Consider the following 20028-nt stretch of genomic DNA (forward strand, 5'->3'; position numbering starts at 1 on the left):
AACTTCTGAGCTCTGACACCAGAAAGTTCTTACTAACGATGTGTTTGTGAAGAACTGAGGGCCTTTGGTAACGTGAAAAGGGTGGGTCAGAGGGAAAGTGTCTCAGACTTCACTCTACACTCAAGTGTCTGCCTCAGAGAAGTGACCATGGGAGGATACGGGGCATCACTTGTCTCTTGTAAGGGATGTTTAGTGAGCTAAATGTTAAGTCAACAAATCGATCATATTGTTCCTCAAATCCTCCCGAAATCATGGTTAAGACCAGGAGGATGCAGATTGATGGAGATGGCAAGTGGTTGAAAACAAACAAACTCTACAGGATTTGACCTAGAGTCAGCCTACAATTGCGAAAGGGTTAGGGATGGAAGTGCTGGTGTGGGACTAGCCTAAGCAAAGCAGCATGAAAGCTAGAACCCAGCTTGCACTAAGCACCCAGCGAAACTTCTTCCAGCATATATCCTGGGCTGGGTATGTCACCTCATGACAACAGCCACCCTGGCCTTTCCCCTTGGCTGCCTTCCCTGGTGTGTGTCCAGTCAACCTCTTAGAAAGTGCTGGAACCCCCAGAGCTCTGTCCCTGCACTTTGACCCCGGGACCTCGTCCACTCCTCATCTCTGCATCCCCAGCTCAGTTCTGGGGATCCCTGAATTGAAATATCAAGCTCTTCTCAATGATCTTAGTGCTCTCATGCCACACACCTGTGATGACTGGTAGGCATTTACAGCCTGCCAGCAGCGATGCCAACCTCTGTTTTCTATCTCTGTTCCTACTAGACAATTCTCAGGCCTTCTAAGGTTTCTCCCTTGGAAGCTCCCAGAAGAGAGCGATGAAGAGAGTCTCTTGCCCACATGCTTGGCTGTCTTCCCCGGGGCCCCTCGGAGGGGATGGGCTCCAGCTTCCCTCCCCACCCCGAGCAGAGCTCCTGGCAGCCAAAGACCACCAGAACCTAGCCACAGCCATGCTTGAGGCCCCTCTCCACATGATCAGACGGGCCTCACGCATGAAGGTACCCACAGAGGAACCCAGGTGTGTGTAATCCATCAACAGCCAACATCCAGAGACTTAAAAGCAAGCTCCCAGATATCTTGTAGCCTACTTCTCCCTCTGGGAGAAACTGGCAAACTTCTGAGCGTTTCCTGCCCACATGGGACAGCATTGCAAGCTTCCCATGGTGTATTCATATGCTAAATCCAGTAACAAGCTGGATCTCATTCCTCTGACCCTGAAAGAGCCTCCAGTGTGACATCTTTGGGATGGCCAAGTCGAGAGAGACTTCTAAGATCTCAGGGAAAGGACGAATGGAGAGGTTACTGAGCCTGCTCGAGAAATCGACGATTAATGGGATTTTGTGATTCATGATTCCAAGGTTTCTAGAAGGACACATTGCTAGAATCGCCTTTTCTTAGGGAAGATGTGTCCCTTGTGTCAATGTGTCATGCTCCTTTACTTTGGGGGAAATATGCACTGTTAATATTCACTTCAATCATTTAATTATTTTATATCTCAACCCAGAGGAACTGGGATGAGGGATTGGAGGGAGGAATAAGGAACTCTCTGCTGTCTCTGTTCTGTTCATAGTCTCAATGGATATGAACCAAGTGATGGGTCCACCACCTCCAAAAGTAAAGAGGGTCTCACAACCGCCCCACAGCCAAACCACACCTTGAACAGACTGACAGGCCCCACACTTCTGGGGAAATACTTCTGCAGAGAAGAAGCAAGCTGGGCCAGAGAAGGACTGGGGGACATCAGACCTCAGCTGAGAGTCACCTCAGGTCTGAGTAAGGGACTAAGCATATTGAGCCCCGAGGAAAATGTAACTGAGTGGTACTAGAGTAATTATCCGAAAGGGAGTCTGGAAACAGAAGGATTGCTTGCACTGTTAGCTGCAGAGAATTCGTCGGGATGGGTGTAGGAAGGCAGTGCAGAATGGGAGGAAGAGCTGGCCCTGGCCCAGCCCCATCACAACTACCCTGTGGGATCCTGGGCAATCACTTCCTTTTGCTATGACTCAGCTCTAGTCCCTGTTGGGAGGATTTAGTGAAATGTTTGCAAAGCACTTAGCCTTCAAATATTAAAGATGGAAAACAAACATCCCCCAAGCTTCGCATTTGTGGGAAATTGTGAGGTTCCGTTGGAATTAATTGCTGAATATATCAAATGATAATTCCTCACCAATTCGTGCTTGTAAAGTTGAACTATCCACTGCTCTTTTTCTCTCACAGATTGTCTGAGACACACTGGGGTCTATTTTCCCTGACCTGAAGAGTCACCACTCAGTTATTACTGACCTTGTTCACAGCCCCAGCTCCAAAATGCAATTGATGGAAGTCATTCCAGACATTCACCTGAGTCCTTGAAGTTAGAAGAATTTGTGCTGTAGGAGCAGCTCTAGTAAAGTTAAAAATCAAAGCTCCTGTTACCTTCCCCCCTCAAAAAAAATCTTTCAGAAAAATGAATAGGCAAGCTCAAAGCTCAGAAGAAACATAGGGCCTATGTTTAACAAAATTTTGATTTCATCATATGTAAACTATGCCTACAAATCAATAATTTAAACAGATAAACAAACAGGCCAAGGTACAACATAGGCAAAATATCTGATGGGTTACTTCACCCAAGAGGGTACAGGAACAGATCATGTGTACATGAGAAGATGTTCTGCATCATTGGTCATGAGTAAAATGAAAACTAAATTAAAGGCGCAGCAAGACACTAATTCACAATCAGTGTAAAGAGCTAAATCTGAAAAGACTGACTGTGTCCAGTGAAGACAAGGAAGCAGACACCTAAAACAGGATTGGTGGGAACACATTTTGGGAAACTGCTGCAAAGTTTCACAAACAAAATTTGACCTGGGAAATTTCACTCTTAAGTATCTGTTAAGAAATTATTTACTTGGGACTGGAGAGGTCTTACAGTGCATTGGGCACTTGCCTTTCTGTAGCCAAGCTGGTTCATTTGCCAGAACGGCCAGGAATAATGCCTGAGTGTAAGGAGTAAACCCTGAGAACTACAAGGAGGAAGAAAGAGAGAAAGTAAAGGAAGGAAGGAAGGAAGGAAGGAAGGAAGGAAGGAAGGAAGGAAGGAAGGAAGGAAGGAAGGAAGGAAGGAAGGAAGGAAGGAAGGAAGGAAGGAAGAAAGGAAGGAAGGAAGGAAGGAAGGAAGGGAGGGAGGGAGGGAGGGAGGGAGGGAGGGAGGGAGGGAGGGAGGGAGGATGAAGGAAGGAAGGAAGGAAGGAAGGAAGGAAGGAAGGAAGGAAGGAAGGAAGGAAGGAAGGAAGGAAGGAGGGAAGGAGGGAAGGAGGAAGGGAAGGAAGGAGGAAGGGAAGGAAGGAAGGAGGGAGGGAGAGAGGGAGGGGCGGAGGGAGGGAAGGAGGAAAGGAGGGAAGGAAGGAAAGAAGGAAGGAAGGAAGGAAGGAAGGAAGGAAGGAAGGAAGGAAGGAAGGAAGGAAGGAAGGAAGGAAGGAAGGAAGGAAGGAAGCTTATAAAAAGACTTGTATATGAAGGTTATAGCATTGCCTCAAGCTGGAAATGACGCAGTGACCCCACTAAATGAGGCAATAATGCTGCTTTAGAGTGACTCCATGAGGCACTATTCAGACATAAAAACAGGGTGGGGGCACCCCTGCAATACAGGCAGCTTCCTGGAGACGTCTGTGCCAGCCAGAGGAGGACTCACTTTCTTCATGGCCCACATCAGCAGAGGAAGCTCATATCAGACATGGTGTCAATACATGTCTTAAAGCATTGGGTTGAGAGCTCAGGGGAAGGACCATTCCAGGGTGAGAGGAATGGTGATCGAGAAGCAAGGCTGTCTATATGAACTCTGCACTTAAAATCTGTGCCCTTGAGTTGGGATCTTGAGACAGTACAGTGAGTTCACTCCTCAGTTCCGCAAAGTTCCCCAAGCATCTCAGGGACAGCCTTGGGGACTCCCGAGAGCACCAGGTGTGGCCCTGAAGACCTTTAGCACCTCTGGGATGACCTGGGTATTCCCAGCACCACAGGTCCTGAGCAGCGTTGCATCCCCGTGGGCCCTTGCTTTGAACTACCAGCTGGTTCATCAAGAATCAAAAGTGGAGGGCCTGGAGCAATAGCACAGAGGGTAGGGCGTTTGCCTTGCACGCGGCCAGCCCAGGTTCGATTCCCAGCATCCCATATGGTCCCCTGAGCACCACCAGGAGTAATTCTTGAGTGCAGACCCAGGAATGACCCCAGTGCATCGCCAGGTGTGACCCAAAAAGCAAAAAAAAAAAAAAGAATCAAAAGTGGGCCCCCAGATCTTCTGAACACATCTTTGGGAGGCCCCCGAAAAATTTATTAAAGTGAACTATAGAAAATACAAACAGGTAGGTGCAGACCCCAGTTAGATCCCTGGCACTGCATAGAGTCCTCTGAGCACCGAGTGGAGTGATCTTGGAGCACAGAGCTAGGAGGAAGCCCCGAGCATGGTCAGGGGTGGCCTCCGAACAAGCAACAACAGAAAGACAAAGAATGACAGCAAAATGTACGTGCACACTCAGCGGCGACAGGGGAGGTGGGGGTGTCTCCCACGGTAGGTTCAATGCAAAGTGTGAAGAGCTTGATTAAGCACCTATTAGAGAACAAACATGGGGCCCCTTTCTTTCCTGGGTAGCCTAAGTCATCAGATATACTTTTGCTAAGTCTGAATTTCTTGCTCAAGCCCCAAGAAATTCAGTGAGTGCAAACGGAGAGCAGAGCTGGGGGGTGTCCTGCAGAAAGTTCCCAAGGGCAGCAACCTGAGCCGGCTGGGTGGTCCGATCCTCCCCTGGAAGGGCTCCTCCTCCATGTCTTCCACTCTGGAGATCGGGAGATCTTGGTCCCCGTTAGCCCTATACATCATCTGTGGAGGCTGGATCACTCAGGATGTCCCCAAAAGGCACCTTCAGAATGAAACTCCATTTCTCACCACAAGAGGGTCTTTGGGGTGACTGCAAGGCACAAGAAGATGGCACGGCTGCATCCGGACTCTGATGCCTCCCTGCATGGCAGCAGTAGAGCCTACCTGGGCAAAGAGTACAGACATCCAGTTCAGACAAAGGAGGGGAACAGCTTGGGGACCACGCCCTTATTACGGTGTGATCCTTGAGTCCAGTCCTTAACCTCTCTGTGCCTCAGTGACTTGTTCATTAATAGGTAGGGTGGAAGGACCAACCTCGTAGGATTTGCGTGATGAGATCCAACAATTTTCACAATTTTTTTTTACTGAAGTTTTTTTTTTTAATGTTGATGATTCCATTAGCCATTTGGTGGTCACAAGCAATACAAAATAAATTATTTTGATCTTGCTTTGGGGGCAAGTTTGAGGGGTGGCTGGGAGAACGGGGACAATGGTGGAGGGAAAGTGACCATGGTGGGGGGATTGAGGTTGGAATATTGAGTGACTATAACAAATGCAGGTGAGAAACTTGGTACACCACAGTGTTTAAATAAAGTGGGTGTGTGGGGGTGGGTGGGGGGAGATGTAAGGGAGGTGATAGAAATAAAGTCTTAAGACTTTATTTATCAGTGTCTAGTGTGACTCATCCACATTGGCCAGTACAACCCCTCATTGCAATTGGGATGGGAAAATTGGAGTCTCAGAGGGAGATGGAGGGGGTCGAGGAGCAAGAGAGACAGAGAGGGAATGAATTCCAGAACAAGACGAAGGTGAGAGGGAAACGAAGGTGGGAGAGGGAAAGGGAGACGCAGAAGAAAGATGAACCCAAATTACCCTTTTCTGCCTAAAGCTTGCCCAAGCGTTCCCCACAGCCTGCTGAGCATAATTTGAACTTGGTTATTTAAAGTGCTCGGGGATAATACAGTGGGAAGACAGGTCTGCACTGTAACTCACACAATTTATCACACAGGGAAGAGCCACTAATCTTTTTGGGAAACAAGGTATTCACAGTTATTTAAGGCTAATATTTATGCATCGCCACACACTGTGAGCATAGCCCAATCTCCCTCCTCACATGGCCACGGTCTGGGAAGGTCTTTAGCAGCAATGTTCCATATTTTAAGGCCCTTATAGGAGTCTCACCCAGTAGTCCAAGCCGGCTCTGTTATTAACTGCATCCATACACCACATATATTCACGCACACCCCTCATTAAAAGAGCAGATTTCCTGCGCCGAGGTGGGTAGAGAGTCTTGCCTGAATTTCTTCTCGGCCACAACCGCAATGTGGCTTTGCACAGTGTAATCTATTATTCAAACTCAGAACCTTTGGGACATGCATAAATACAGTCCTGGCACCGTCCAGCTGGTCCCCTTCAAAAGTCTACACTTTATAAGGTGCTGAGAACAAAAGTGGGGGTGAGGCCCCTCAGTAATGAGAAGGATTTCTGGGCCTGCCTATCCCATTAAGGCCTTGTACTAAGCCACATTTGCCCAGATGACTAACCAGTATACTTTTGTTTATGGTCCCCGTCTAAATGCGTCCCAGCTGCCCCATACCCGCGCTCTGTCTCTCACTCCTCTCTTCTGAGAGACACACAGAGACCCTGAGACAGCAGTCGCTGGGCCACAGGCTGCCCCTTCAAATTCCATGAACATATCAGTCGTCTCCTTTTGTGCTCTGGGCTTTGCTAGCTGTGGGTCCACTTTCTTAGGCCCGGGTCCACCGGATAGAATTGCTGCTGGGAAAAGGGAGATTTCTTCTTTGAATTGAATCACCATGAAATACACAGTTACAAAGTTGTTCACAATTGGGTTTCAGTCATATAGTGTTCCAACACCCACCCCTTCACACCTTCACAGGGTACATTTCCCACCACCAATGACCCCAGTTTTCTTCCCATCCCACCCTGGCCTACTTCTATAGCAGACACCTCTCTTTCTCTCTCTCTCTCTCTCTCTCTCTCTCTCTCTCTCTCTCACACACACACACACACACACACACACACACACCTCTCCTTTTGCAAGTTATGGTTCGAAACACAGGTACTGTTATGTTTCTCCCTCTACCTGCTTTCATCACTCAGTTCTTGAGTGCTGAAAGAAAGCTTCTTTTTGACCTATGTTTATCTCCTCATATTGTACAGCCTCAAAGTGGTGTGAGCCCCAAAAACCTTCTCTCCACTAGCAATGAGAGCAAAACAGATGAAAAAAAAGAATAAGGTGGTTTGAGTTGTGGCCAAACCAATGCGGTCAAGAGAAAGAAAAGACACAACTCACCATATCTACCTAGATTTCTGACATAGTGACAAATCCAGGGCATGCAATACTCCACTGTAGCTATATGGGAGGGGGGAGGGAGGAATCCTTTACGGCTCAGACTTTCAGGGGGCCAGGTGAGCTGCAAACCCTTTCTGGATGGATCTAGAGAGGGTCACAGGCTTTCCTTGACCAGGTTTCATGGGTCTCTTCTCTGATTCTCTTTATCCATCCCTGTCTCCTCCCATACATATACCTGAGATCACACCACCTTTATTTAGGAACATCTGTTCTATGGTTTACACATGTAAGCACCTGGAGGGATAAGTCATCCATCCTCAGGTCACCCTCCCTGCATGGGTCCCATCAAAAGGAGGTCAAGAAGAAGCTAGCTAATGGATTCCAGCAGGAAGTGGTAGAGAAGCTGCAAGCCTGGCAGATATTAGAAGATCCTGCAGAGCTCCAAACACAGCCACAGGATGCCTGCACCCCACCTTAAATGTTCAGAATCTGTGCCTGCTATAGGCATGATTCCTGGGAAACGCAAAGATGAAGGTGAGTGAGCAGGTGGTGTGTTAGGGATAGTAGCTCCCAGGAAGGCAGGAGACAGGACCAGGTGTGCACAGTACAGGACAGTGACCCTTGGGGCTGGCACTGCACCAGGTCTGGAGCTAGAGTGGCCCTTCAGAGTCAGCCTAACTTCCTGGCCTCTTTAGTCCCAAGTCAATCACAGTGACTTCGGGTGAGCCAGCTCTCCACAGTGGAGTTATTTCTGAAAAGAGCGAGAGAAAGCTGACCATCACTTGTCACCTGCACTCCCAAGCAGCAAAGCAGTCCTTTCCTTGTTGAAGAGGAGATGTGGGATCTCCCCCACATCATGCAGAGGTGAGGGGTTATTCCTGCTGTGTGTTGCAGAAGTCTTCCCTCTTTGGGAGCCAAGTCTTCTATATCTACAAGACCCAGAGCTACGGGGACAGGAAACACACCTCCAAAGTGGATTAATGGGCACAAAATAATGAACAGGACACTCCTGCTTACACTTTGGTTCTTAGGTACTGGGAACCAATGCCTGGGAACAGCCAGAAACCTATGCCTGGGAACCAATATGTCAGTACATACTGACCTGTAACTAAGGAACAACCACTTCTTGGGAAAGGTTGTAGAACAATGCTCAGGGACTTGGTCAACGTGGGTAGCCGGGAAAGGGTGCGAGAGTGAAAAGGAGACAGACACAAGAAGAAAGAGACAGACACAGGCAGACACAAGAATGGGAGCAAGCTCCAATTTTATTTCTCCTAAGAAAGAGGCAGACACAGGCAGACACAAGAATGGGGGCGAGCTCCAATTTTATTTCTCCTAAGCTAGTCTTTCATAATTGATTATATGAGGAAGTGGGCAGAATGGGAAAATAGCAAGGAATGCAAACGTTTAACGAAAACTTGAATGATTTTGTCTCTTTGGATGCATTCCATTTTAGAACGGAATAAAATGTGAAATAATCATTGATAAGTCAAAGCATAATTTGCATCCTAGAGGATGATTGGTGCCTATGCTCATAAGTTATCACCTCCAAGCTAGTGCTGTGCCTTCTGCAGGCCATTTTGACGTTCTATTAAGAGAACAATTTCTGGATGGCATCCCCTCAGCCTGTGGTTAGTCCTCGGCCTTTTCTGCTGTAAGTGGGGGGGTCTCCCAGCCCAAGGTGGTACCATGTGGAATCCTCAGCGGAGCAAGCCCACTGTAAGCCCTCAGACAATGGATGATGGTGGCAGAGGCTCTATAGGCAGAACAGCAAACTTGTCATTTGAATATGATTCTTACTTGTAATTGAATCACTCACTCGTCCTCCTACAGAAGAATCCGAATGGAATCAACTACCAGGATCCCTGTTGCTATCAGTTGGATAATCAATAGCAACATAGTGAGATTTGGCTTCGTTATTTTGCCGATGTTCTATCATTCTAGCATAGGAAGGTTGATGAGAGAGGGTGACTGAAATTAGTTGACTAGTTCAATTTGTCTATATAATCATTAAATGCCTCCGTTTTAATTAAATTGTACCTTGAGTAATAATGGGAGATATATAATCTTTACATTTTTGTGGCTACTCCAGTATGCCTTTCCACAGGCTAAAAACATGGGGATAGGCATACTGGCATAGCCACAAATCCTCCCTGTCACCCCTGTCATCGGCTCGGGTGTTTTCTAGGTTCTGAGTAGCCAGCAAAGTTGTTCATCCAAGATACCATCTATCCTATAACTGTGAACCACGTTTTTCTTCACACAAAGAGAGTGACCAGTTTTGTCAACCGCTCTGCCCTTTGAGAAAATGTTCCCATTGTCTTTCAAACCCACCCCTGGGAGGCACAGAAGTGTGGCTACTACATTTTCAAACTTCACCCTTGTGCAGAGCCTGGGAATCTAAGTCCTGTCAGATACCTCCAGCCCCTGTAGATCTGTGTGACTGAACTTGAGGGCTGCAAACCTTCCTTCGTTTTCAGGCCAAGTACAGTCCAGCTGGGTTACTTATGCCAGAGTACCCAGGAGGGAGTAATGAAAAAAGGGTATAATTGAGGTCTCCTATAATGCCTATCCCTCTGGTAACTTAATTGTCACTGATTTCAGCATGCCTCTATGGCTTTGGAGGTGGAATAGTACTTATATTCACTATAATTTTTAAACCTGGGTTAATTCTTCTTCCACAGAAGATATGCCTGGGTCTTACTGAAGACATAGTGGAACATAGTCAAGAAGTTCTCAACATGTAGTTCAGACGGCTGTTTCAAAGTCATTGTTTCATTCCCTGCATTTTCAGTCAACTGGATGGGGATATCTCCATGCCCGAAGAACCATTTTCTAATATGTCGTTGGGGAGGAAAAAAAAATAAGATGATTGCTGGGTAGTTACATATGCTTCTCCAGGTAAGACACCAGAAAATTCAAGGATTTTTAGCCATTAGGAAATAACCTGTAACTTGCAGTGTTCCAGAGGCAAAATTACTCAAAAACAAATTTGTTGTATAAAGTGAAAAGAAGTCCTTCGAATAAGAGTTTACTAAGCAATTTATGTGCCCCATAAATCTTAATAATGTCTGCAGGCATCATGCTAGGTACTGTAAGAGCTTGGGTGCAGAGTAGGGAAGGCACGACTGGGTCAATTCTCCATCTGAAACCCTGCAGCTATGAACTGAATGGCACTGGACAATATCTGAGTCTGGCCGTCAGAATTCATGAATAAGATGGAGACATTTGTTTCCAACTACTTGGAGAAATATTACATCACACATATTTTGTTGCTTTGGGGCCACACCTGGCTGTTCTCACTGCTCCTGGCTCTGCATGCAGGAATCACCTATGGAGGGCTCAGAAAACCAAATGGGATGCTGGGGATTTAACCAGGGTCGGCTGTGTGCAAGCTCCCTACCTCTTGTACTATTTCTCTAGCCCTATTTTATTATTTTTTAAGAGCATTACAAAGTCGCTCGTGATTGGATTTCGGTCATAGTACAGTATTCCAGCACCAATCCCTCCATCAGTGTACATTTCCCAGCATCAGTGTCCCCAGGTTTCCTCCCATCACCCCTGAACCCCACCCCTGCCTGTCTCTTTGGCAGGTGCTTTTCCTCTCTCTCTCTCTCTCTCCCTCTCTCTCTCTTTCTCTCTCCCTTTCTCTCTTCCTCTCTCTCTCCCTCTCTCTCTCTCACACACATACACACATACACACACTCTCTCTCCTTTTGTCTAGCTCTATTTTTTAGTTAATAAAGCATCTAGTTTATTACTTCCTTAAATTTAAGTAAGTTATTACTTTGTTACTTCTTTACGCAGCAGCTAAAAGCAATCCTAGATTGTGTTGCCCCATGAATATCTAGGAGGGAAAGGAAGACATGGAAAATACTGTGTAGGGGGTGGGATTGCTCCTTAGTAAAAAGAAAAATAGTTTTTAATTTTCCTTAATTATTATTTATAATTAAGATAAATTAAAGTTAACCAAAGCCCCAAATAAAAGCTAGAAGAACTCTATTTTTACCAGCAATCAAAAGGAGAGTCTTTTGGGTCAAAGCACTTTAAAAGATGATCGATATTTACAGATTTGAGGAAAAAGAGATTTGGATAGGAGCGAGGTCAGGGGCTGAACACTTGGTTGCTCATGACACTTAAAATTTATCAGATTATATCCCATTACCTATGTCAAACCTACATGCTCCCTAATAGATGATCAACTTAATATTTCCTTCATATTTTTACATACTGCTCAATTTTACTCATATTCCATATGAAAGTAATAATATCTGTCATTCATGAGTTTATTATGTAGACATGTAAAAATTTATAAATAAAAACTGCTTAGTTGTGTTTGAAAGTCCATGGTGTGTGACCACAGTAAATGGCCCCACTGGGAAGAGGTAGCCTTGTGAAGGGTTTTGAAGGCAGGAATAGGAAGGAGCAATGTATTTAGAATGGCTCCATCTATAGCAGCCGTCAGGAAGCTAAGTCTCATAACCTGGAAACAGAAGAGTGGGAACCGAGAGAAAATAAAGTCAGTGACTAGCATTTAGGAAGGATTGACGGGCCAGGTTCCCATAGAGGTGTATGGAACTGGAAAGAGAGCCAAGAAGACATCAGAGTTTTAAACCCAGATGCTAAAAACCCTTTGAAACTCCCTCACTTTTTATGGATTAACTGAAAAGTGGAATTTAACACAAAATTACCTCTTAACCTGAAATTAACATCACTGAGGGGCCACTTCCTTGGGAAAACATAAGTATATTAATAGGGCAATTTACATATATAGGTTTAAATAATATCTAGGGAAATCGGCTTTTGAGGCACCATGTGTTTTCACTCATCAAAGACCCATTTAGAGACATCGCCACATCAGGAAACCATTTGTGAAAAGCATTAAGATATCAGCAGATAAATGGTCTAAGAACAGGACAAACAAGTTGCCACTGGCCAAGAAAATATGAAGAAATGCTAATACTTACCAAGGAAAAGAATGTCAAATAAAACAATAATGTGTTTCTATTTTCAACTATCAAATGAATTTTATGACTGGATTAGTCATCAGAACCTTCACCAGATATTTCAGTTCTCTCTCCCTGATGACCCCCGGAGGACCGTACTTCCTGGCTCTGTGTGGGTGGAACTGTGTGACTACTTTTGGCCAATGAGTCGTGAGTCAAAGAGATTTTGTCACTTCTGGGCCAGATCTCAGCTGCCAGTGGGAGACGCCCAGAGCTCTCTTTTCATCAGCTGCGGTGACCAAACAGTATTCCAGATGGTGACCATCAATTGTTGCCCTAGATTGAGGATACCTGAAGCAGAGTTTAAATGACACAGGATGGTCATGGAGCAGGAGCAAGAAGTGAACTTGGGTTATCACAAATCATTAAAAATGAGGGACAGTTAATAACTCTGACCATGGATTCAGTGATAATCTTCAGTTCTGCTAAGGTAAAAGATACAAACAGGAACAAATTCCCCTTATTTAAAATATGGCTATCCCCTGGAACTCAAGAATTCCACATATGGGAACGTATCCAAAATGAATACATAAATAAATAAATAAAAACAGAATATGAAAAATGCTTATAGGGTTCAAACTTCATGACCAAAAGCATGGTCTTTGTCAGACTGACAGAGTTGAATCCTGGCTTGCTGCCTCTTTTGTAACTTGGGGTGATTCATTTAAATTTCTAAACTTTAGTTTCTTGAACTTTGAAGATGGGGAAGTCAATATTTCCTTACACCCACACATCATAAAGTCACTTTCTGGGTCACACTAGGGAAAACTGGGCACCAACAACCAAAAAGTACTAGAGCCGGAGAGTAAGCACACAAAATAGATACTATTCAACCTAGATGTTTTTGTAATATTAATTTTTAAAAGGACTAAATTGATTACTCAAAATAATCACAAGTATGGAAAATATGAAAGCAATAGTCCTGTAAGTAAATGTGTCAAGGTCACAATACATTTTGCCTGGAAAATGAAACTGTTGGAATTTTTTTCTCCATTTTTTGTTTCCCACATTTTCTAAGTGAGTCTTCATGGAAAGAGAGTTCTGAAGCCTTGAATCCTAGCCTCCTCCCTCACTCATCCCTTGTGTGACACTTTGCATAACTTTTCTGGATAGAGTCCCTTATCTGAAAAATAAAAATTATATATTTTTTTAAAATAAAACTTACAAAAGCACCATGAATTATAGTTACTTGTAGTTGCATTTTAGATATACTGTGTTTCAGCACCAATCCCACCACCAATGTCTTCTTCCCTCTCCCCAGGGTCCCCAGGTTCCCTTCCACCCCACCCACCAGACTACCATCTTTTGCTTTTTTTATGTTTGGGTCACACACAGTGGTGTTCTCAGGGCTTACTCCTGACTCTGAACTCGGGATCACTTCTGGCAGTCATGGGAGAGCATTTGTGCTGCCCAGAGATCGAATTCAGGTGGGCCATGTGCAAGGCAAGCACACCACCGGCCATACTATCATTCCACCCCAACAATATTAAGTTTGATTGTTGAAGTTTAAATCTCTTGTTTTCAGTGTGTTGACTCTGTGGTTTGGATATTTAGCTATGCGACTCCTTTACACCATTGATGTACTTGGATCCCCTTGATCCCTGCTCCCTGTTGCTTCCCATCTACCACTTCTTCCTACCTTGATTTCTTCCTTTCTCTGTCCTTCTTCTCCCTTGATCACCCTTGGCTCCAAAGGGTGATCCCCCTTCCAAACATTGTGTTTTACTATCTAGTTATTGTATATACCACATGCAAGTGAGACCATCTTCTGTTTGTCCTTCTTCTGACTTACTTCATTTAACACTCTATCTTCCACTTCCATCTATGTTACAGTGAATTGCATGTTTTTATTGTTTCTTATCGCTGCATAGCATTCCATTATGCATATACGCCACATCTTCATGACCCCACTACTCTATCATTGGACACCTAAGCTGATGCTATATTTTAGCTCTTATACTAAGTTTTACAATTAATAATGGTGTGCATATGCCTTTATGAATGAATGTTTTTGTGTCCTGTGTGTAGATAACCAGAAATGAAATTGCTGGGTCACATGGCAGCTCAATTCTTAGTTTACTGAGATGTGTCCATACTGTTTTTCATAAAGGTTGAACCAGGCAACATTCTTACCAGTCAAGGATGAGAGTTCCTCTTTAATCACACATCTGCAACACAGAAAGAATGCTCCCAGTATTTTAATATGTGCTATTATCACTGGTGTGAGACGGTATTTCATTGTCATATTAATTTGGATTTCCCTAACAATAAGTGATGACAAGCATTTTTTCATGTACATTTTGACCATCCACTGGTCTTCCTCAGAAAAGTCCCTGTTCATTTCCATTCACCATTTTTTGATGGGCTTTTAATATTTTTGTTATTGTGGTTGACCTTTGTGGACTTCATATATCTTATATCAGCCCTTTTCTGATGTGTTAAATGCAAATATCTTTACCAACTAAGTTAGTTGTCTTTTAGTTTTAGCCTGTATTTTTTGCCATGCAGAAATGATTTAAATTGAGGCATTCTCAGGAAATCATAATTTATGGTGTGGTCCTAAGAAAGAACACAGAATAATCTTGCAAAGTTATACTGTACGACATGGAACATAATCAATAGCTGATAAGCATGACATATTTTATGCGGATTCCTTTTATCATGTGGGAAAGAGCAAAATTTTAAAGTCTGAGGCAGTGCCATTAGTAGCAGGAGATTTCCAATGGTCTATGCAGTGTCCTTCATTTGGGGAGTTTATGGTCCAGGGGAGGAACAAAGCAATGGAGAAGAAGGAGGTCAGAGTCACAGCACAAAACACAGAGTGGCCACTCCCAGCTTAAGAGAGAGAGAGAGAGAGAGAGAGAGAGAGAGAGAGAGAGAGAGAGAGAGAGAGAGAGAGAGGGAGAGAGAGAGGGAGAGGGAGAGGGAGAGAGAGAGATGGTCCAAATGCCACAAATGCCATCCCAGGAAAGACACTTGTCTTGGAGCTGCCACATCCCCAAGGTCAGGGCCAGCATGTCAGGAGCCAGCAGAGGCTCTCCTGACAGCTGCTCCAGCAGCAGCTGGCTCACCCCCGTGATGGATGGGAATTACAGCCGTTTTCAAGAGACCAACAGAAGGCAGCCCGTGTCCTGATAAGCTATAACAACAGTAGTAAAGTTCTAAGGAGACCAGAGGGTCTCCACAACCACACACTTCCCTGGGCCACGGTTGCAGTAATTATTACAGTGACAGCTGGGCAGCCCAGGGACATGACTGGAATAGGCGAAGGCATGGGCATATGGTGCTGCTGGTGGGTGAGGCCAGGGCCCCCTCCCCTGCCGCCCACATTCAGCTCCCTGCTCGCTCCTGACTGTCAGGAAGCGATGACACAGTTTACCAGCAGGCTGAGACCGCACCCTTGCTTTCGAGTGCCCAGGGCACCCTGCAGAAAGAGCTCCCTGCCTGCCAACGAGTCTGAAAAGGCAGCAAATCATTTCAGGATTCATTATTCCTGGGTGTTGGGGCTTCCTGCATTCCATACACTGCACTGGCAGGACACTCCAGTTAGCCCTCCCATTTACCAAGCTCCTCCCTCAAGTGAGCCAAAATCATCGCCAGCTCTCAGACTCATTTCATCCCTGGCCATTCCTCTCCTAAGGCCCTCTCCTACCCACATTCTAGGTGGCACCATCTCTTGAATGCACGTTCTTGGTCAGCATCCCCTTTCACTGCTGGCAAAAAAAAAAAAGAGCCTGCACCCACCTCTTCTGTCATTCAATTATGTGCTCACTAAATGAGTACTCGCAGAAGGTTCTGAGCCATATGCCAGGTGCAGACCAAGCGAGACGCGCCCTCCCGAGGCCCAGGTGAGAAAGAGAAAGACAACTCAATGAGAAAGGAGAGCGCAAAATTGTGGGGCTCAGCCATGCTGAAGTGTGATAACCGGTGACAGGGCAAGTCTAGACTCCTAAGCAAGTCTAAAGAAATCAAGGCACGATCCCTGAAGAAAATGAGAATAGGTGTGTAAAAGAAAGTAATAACAATGCTAAGTAAAGAAAGTCAGAAAGAGAAAGAGGCAAACATCACATACTTTGACTTATATGTTGGAAAATAAAAATAAGACAAAATATTCTTTTCTATTTATTTTTGTTCGAGGGCCATACCTGCAGTGCTCAAGGCTTACTCCTGGCTCTGTGCTCAGGAGTCACTCCTGGTGATGCTGGTCCAATCAGGATTGGCCATGCGTGTAAGGCAACTGCCTTAACCCCTGTATTATCTTGCTACCCTAAACAACAACAAAACCTTAAGTTCTGACAACTGAAAAGTGATTCCTCCAAAACAAGTGGTGGTGGGAATTGTGTGGTTTATACAGTTGTCAAGGTTTTCCTGCTATAAACCAATACTAGACTCTATCTTAAAAAAACATATAAAGAGTAGATATTCCATTGGTAAAAATACAAAGAGAAAGTAATTAATTGCTATGGATGTAAATGGTAACTAATACCACCATAATCACTTTGTTATACGTGTGTGTGTGTGTGTGTGTACTTACATGGTCACACACTAGCAATTCAATTTGTGCAGCTTAAACCTGGTGCTGGGCTGGAGTGATAGCACAGCAGTAGGGCATTCGTCTTTCACGCGGCCGACCCGTGTTCGATTCCTCCGCCCCTCTTGGAGAGCCTGGCAAGCTACCGAGAGTATCTAGCCCACATGCCAGAGCCTGGCAAGCTACCTGTGCGTATTGGATATGCCAAAGACAGTAACAATAAATCTCACAATGAGAGACGTTACTGGTGCCTGCTCGAACAAATCTGATGAGCAACAGGATGACAGTGACAGTGACAGTAAAACCTGGTGCTATTTGCCAATCATATCCAAATACATCTGGGGAAGATGTTTACATATTGTCCATGGCAAGAAACTGGTGATGGAGGAAGATCTGATTACCTGCAGAAAGACAGTTTTGGGTAAAGAATGAGACACTTGGGAGGACTATCATCATAGAGAAAACAGAAAGTCAGAAAGAAAATAAAACAAAACAAAACAAAAACAGAGTGGAGCAGGACGTCAGGCGTCAAGACCTGGCACAGCCCTGACTCTGGGACAATGCCTGGTGCAGAGAAGGCTGTCCTGGGCTCTCCCTGGTCCAGAACCGGGCTTCTGGGAACCCAAGGGAGGGAGCCTGCCAGGACAGAACACAGACTGAATTGCAATGAAGACCTCGGGCAGAGACATGGACCTGCAGCCCCGCCCCCAACTCTACCCGCATCTTCTCGTTAGTGTGTGGGTCTATATTTAACTCCTGAATATCGGCTAAGCATTTAGGGTGCTGCCTTTCAAGCACTGTGTCTCCACAGCGAAATGCCTCTGTTCCTATCGACACAATGTCAATACAGAGGAGGCTGCTGGGTTCCTCGGCCTGAACGCATCCTGTAGTCCAGATGGACTTGGCAGCTGGCAGCCTTGCATCTCCTGCCATTCCACCCTGCGAGCCGCTTTGCAGCACTTGGTGATTTAAGGACTATCGTGAGGGGCAGGGCACACCAGTCCTAGATGCTAGTCTAAATCTCAGTTCCCAAATTTCCAAGTCTTGTGAAATTAGAAAGTGGAATTTGCCACAGGGTTCTAATTTTTCTTACATTATTTCCAGGAAATGATGGAAAATGCACACACACTCAGAAGAAAGTCAATGTCAGCAAATGATCCCTCCATTCAGCTTTGAACATTGGTAATTAAAATGTAGGTTTCTTCCTATATGCGCTAACTATAATGCCCGCTTTTGTCCTAATATACGGGCACCACTTTGCAGCAGCCATGCGACACATCATCATAGACAGAAATATATATATATGCATATATGTATATGCCTCTTAGAGCCCAGCAAGCTACCAAGAGTATTCCACCCACACGACAGAGCCTGGCAAGCTCCCTGTCGTGTATTTGATATGCCAAAAACAGTAACAATAATAGGTATCATTCCCCTGACCCTGAAAGAGCCTCCAATCATTGGGAAAGATGAGTAAGGAGAAGCTGCTAAAATCTTAGAGTTGGGATGAATAGAGACATTATGGGCACCTGCTTGAGTAAATAGATGAACAACGGGATGACAGTGACAGTGACAGTATGGGCACCAAACTTATGCCACTTAATTGCTTTACACTGTCATGTAACTTTCTACCAAGGAAATATCCTGTACTTCAACCAATCCTTCATTGTGCCGAATTTTGTAGTAACTATTGTAATCAAAACTGGAATGAACTTTCTGGAAACAAAATGTCAAAGAGATTTTCATTAGAATAAAATCTGTATGAGAACAACCTCTCAAAGGAGTTTTGCATTTTTCATCCTTTGGTTATTCATTGCAAGATCACATTTTAGGAAAGTGTTATTTTTTTTTCTACCACCAACAAAATAACCCCTGCACCTCAATTTCATATGCCAACAATTAAGAATTATATTTGAAGGAAGCATCATTATCATCATCATAGTCAACTCCATCATCATCAACAGCAGCAGCATCCTCTAAGAGTTTTCACTTATCTAGAACTTTCTGTATTTCTAACTGAGTAAAAATGTGTTAACTCCTTGATTTCCAGTGAGTATAATTTTTTAATTTTTTTTAACTTTCATGTGTCCCTGCTTATAACATTTTCTGCTAATTTTCTTTGCCCATTTGCTTTCACATGTCACGTAATTATGATTTGTAAGCACACTTACATAATGAAGATATTAAATTCTTTAGTTGTAAAAATCTTTCATATGGCATACCCATTTCATTTTTAAACTGACCACTTTACTATACAGAATTTTGATACTTTTGGGAATCAGATCCACCCATCTATTGTTTTGGAAATCTCTAATGAACTCCAAGATGTAACTTGCACTCCATGATATAGAATACCATTTAAGCCTTTTTCTTAAAATTATTCTGTGGTTCGACTTTCATATTTAAATATTTTATCATTTTGAAATTTATTAGCACCTGCTTTGCTGCAAAGGTCTTTTTTTTTAACATGGTCAACAAATTGACCCAATATTTGACTTACTGAATTCTTTCTCTTTTCCCCACTGATTTGAAATGCCACATTTATCTTAAATAAAATTCATATTTACATGGGCCTGCTTCTGCTCTCTTTGTACGGGTTCATTGATTTATCTGTCTCTTCCTGCCATGAGAACAGACTGTTGGAATATAACACAAAGCTGCAAGTTCGTCATTGCTGGCTGTGTAATCACAAAACAGGGGCAGTGGCACTCTATCCCACTGCCTGAGTTTGGTAGTCTCACACTGCTTCCCCCACCCCAGGAAGGTCGATAGTGGTGGGCAGGCAAAGGAAGAAACGGGAGTCAGCTGATCGGTCTTGGTTGCAGTTTATTTCATTCCCATCTCCATTCCCCTCTGATTCTCCTCCTGCTTCTTCCTCCCCCATGCTATTTCATTCTCCTTCTTGCTCTGGAACTGGATTTGGATCCCCTGGATCTGGCCCCCCAGCCCACTCTTCCAGCCTAGTTAAATCCCCAAGCATGAGGGGTTGGGGCTTACACATAGGTGTGGTCACAATCAATAGGGGTAAAGTTCTTTCCCTCAGGGGATGCTGCTTCTAGGACAGATTCTCTTTCAGCAGGAAGATTCCACCCAAAAGCCGAATCCCATGGGTGTGTTTCTCCTCTCCTTGTCCAACAAACATATAAGCTTTCAAAATATTAATCATTTTGTATGGACACAGTAAGAGATGCATTAAGCTTTTAGAATTGCTCTCCTGGAGTCATCTCGATCTCAGACTACAGTGCTCAGGCCAGATTAGTCTTTCCTATCCCTAACAGGGTCCTAGTCTCATCGTTACTTTTGGATAATGACA

The sequence above is a fragment of the Sorex araneus genome, chromosome 8 (genome assembly GCF_027595985.1).
Source record: "Sorex araneus isolate mSorAra2 chromosome 8, mSorAra2.pri, whole genome shotgun sequence".
Lineage (NCBI taxonomy): Eukaryota > Metazoa > Chordata > Mammalia > Eulipotyphla > Soricidae > Sorex > Sorex araneus.